The sequence below is a fragment of the Plecotus auritus genome, assembly GCF_963455305.1.
Source record: "Plecotus auritus genome assembly, chromosome: 7".
In the NCBI taxonomy this organism is placed as follows: Eukaryota; Metazoa; Chordata; class Mammalia; order Chiroptera; family Vespertilionidae; genus Plecotus; species Plecotus auritus.
Genome location: NC_137774.1, coordinates 33,321,130 through 33,323,792, shown reverse-complemented (window position 1 = coordinate 33,323,792; position 2,663 = coordinate 33,321,130).

Below are 2,663 nucleotides of genomic sequence, written 5' to 3'. Positions count from 1 at the left end.
GCTCCCTTCATGTTGTTTTGGCTTTGTAGAGGGAAGGCAAGAGAAGAAGAGGGAGGGTGGTGATGGTGGGGTGATTGGATCTGACTGACTGCTTCCCCTGCCACATACACACATCCTCCTTGGCTGGAGACCATGAGCAATTCCTTCCCACTCTCCGGACCTCAGTCCCCTCACCCATCAAATGACAGGCTGGCAGAAGGGACTCCAAGACCCCTCTCTGCCCTCAGATACTCCATCTCATCACAGTTGTTTCCTTTCACAGTCCAGTGACACAGGATGACCCGAAGTGTCACAGCCTCAGCAAGCACCGGAATGAGGCCCCCCAGCCCTTCACGGGGATGGCAAAGGTCAGTGAGTCACAAGGGTGTGGGAAGCCCCTTCCTCCCTCGCCCAGGCAGATGCAGGCTGAGCAGCCTGGTGGAAGCTGGGGTCTGAGCAGTGAGTGGAGACCCAGGGGACACAGGTGGGGATGAGGAAGGACTTTGGGAGAGCACGATGATCCATGGTGATCTGGAGTGGTGGCCCCCAAGATGCATTGGCACCTGGAGGACTTGGCATGGGTGAGAGGAGACCATTCATGGAGTCAGAAGTGGCACTCCAAAATTGCCCCAGACTCGACAGCTGAGGCTTTTGGTCCCAGCCCCAGCCTCTGTCCCACTGGTTCTGTCTTCCCTAAGTGCTTTGGACCTCAGCGTTCCAGGGAGGTGGGCAGAGAATGGGGGTTGGTGGGGGGGATCTGGGAGAGAAGATGGTTTTCATTTTCTTAAATGCCTCTGTGGAAGGTTATTCCTCATCCTGGTTTCTGTTCTCAGTGGTATTGACTGTGACAGTAGTCTCCTTCGCATCTAACCTTATTCCCCACTGTTGCAATTCTTCTGAGGGAGCATTTGGCAGGGCCTTGGGTGAGGAGAGAAGCCTGGCCAGTGGCCCAGGCACCTGGAACTCTGAGCAGGCACTGGTCCAGGTGGCCGGGCTGCCAGGAAGGGAGGAGGGACATGGATTGACACCCTGGCTCGTGTACCCACCCTAGCTCCCCACCCCACCCAAAGACAAGGCAGGGCCCAGCATGAAGGGAGCTGAACCAAAGCTGGGGGCCTGGAGTTAGAGGCATTTGGAAATCCCTATTTTCTTCTCTCTTTTAGAAGTCTCCAGAATCCCTGGTTAAGCTGGATGCGCCCCCATCGGCCTGCCCACGACATGTGAGGGTCAAAAACTGGGGCAGTGGGATGACTCTCCAAGACACACTTCACCACAAGGCCAAAGCGGTGAGAAGTCTGGGGCTTCAGGGGCAACCACCTTTGTCCCAAGTCGGAGAAGCCATCAGGGCCCTTAGAGGATCAGACAGATGTCCCCCTGGGCAAAGCAAGCAGTCTTCCACTTGGGTAAAGGGTACTGGGAACAGCGACCTGTGTTCCTTATAAATAACAGTAGGAAGTAAATGAGGCCAACTCCCTGTGAACCTCCCTCATGGATAATCCAGAGGTGATATTAACGATTACAAGATCAAATTAATTCTTTTCCAGAGAGACATAGATTTTAGCATAGTATCAGGGAGAACTTTGTAACAGACCTGCCCAAACTTAACTGAACTACATCAAGAGGTAGTGAGTTTCCTGTCACTAGAAGGATTCAAGAGCTATCTATATATATAAAAGCCTAAGCAACCGTTCGACCGGTAGCTATGATGTGCACTGACCACCAGGGGGCAGACGTTCAATGCACAGGTATGGAAACATGGAACAGACTAATGAATCTCAGAGGGAAGGGGGGAGGGCAGGCAGAGGTTAACCAAAGATCTTATATGCATATTAGAGGCCCGGTGCACGGATTTGTGTACTGGTGGGGTCCCTTGGCCTGGCCTGCAGGGACTGGGCTGAAACCAGCTCTCTGACATCCCCCAAGGGGTCCCAGATTGTGAGAGGGCGCAGGCCAGGCCAGGTCTAGGGACCCCACTGGTGCACAAATCTGTGCACTGGGCCTATAGTTTAGGGATATTAGAGAGGGGTTCAAGCACCCAGTGAGTAGTTGTACTAAGTGTCCTTTAAGGCCCTTTGATTTTCTACATTTGGCATTCTCAATTTAGAATGCATTCTATCTAATGCATCTAAGTGGGAAAGAATTGAAAATTTCAAGACTGTGAAAGCAGAATGATTTTCCACACTTTCCAGAAATTATCACAGTTAACATCTGGGTGTACTTCCTTCCAGTACTTTTTCTATGCCACCCTCTGACTTTGGGATTTGCACCATCTCATTTCAGTTCATTTTGGCTGAACACCAATAGTGTGTTCCCAGGAGCCACATCAGCCTCTTTAACTGAGAAGGTAGTTGAGATGTCCCCAGGGATAGAGCTGTTGACTTTGCTCTGGGTCTGGGGCCGGCTGGGAATAGGACCAAGAAGCTGAACCTGGGTGAGGGGGAGCAACCTCAGGTCACACACAGTGGGGTCCAACCAGTAGAGGAAAAGAAATCTAGGTTGGGAGAAAGCCTGATGGACACCAAGGAGGAGGTGCCAAAGGGGTGGAGAGGGATGGTGGGGTCCTGGAGCAGCCAGAGTGGAAGGACATGGCCCAGAGAGCTAGCCCTGGAGAAGATGGCCATCAAAACTGCCCACCTCACCACCCACCTCTCTCTTTGCAGGATTTGGCTTGCAAGTCCAAGTGT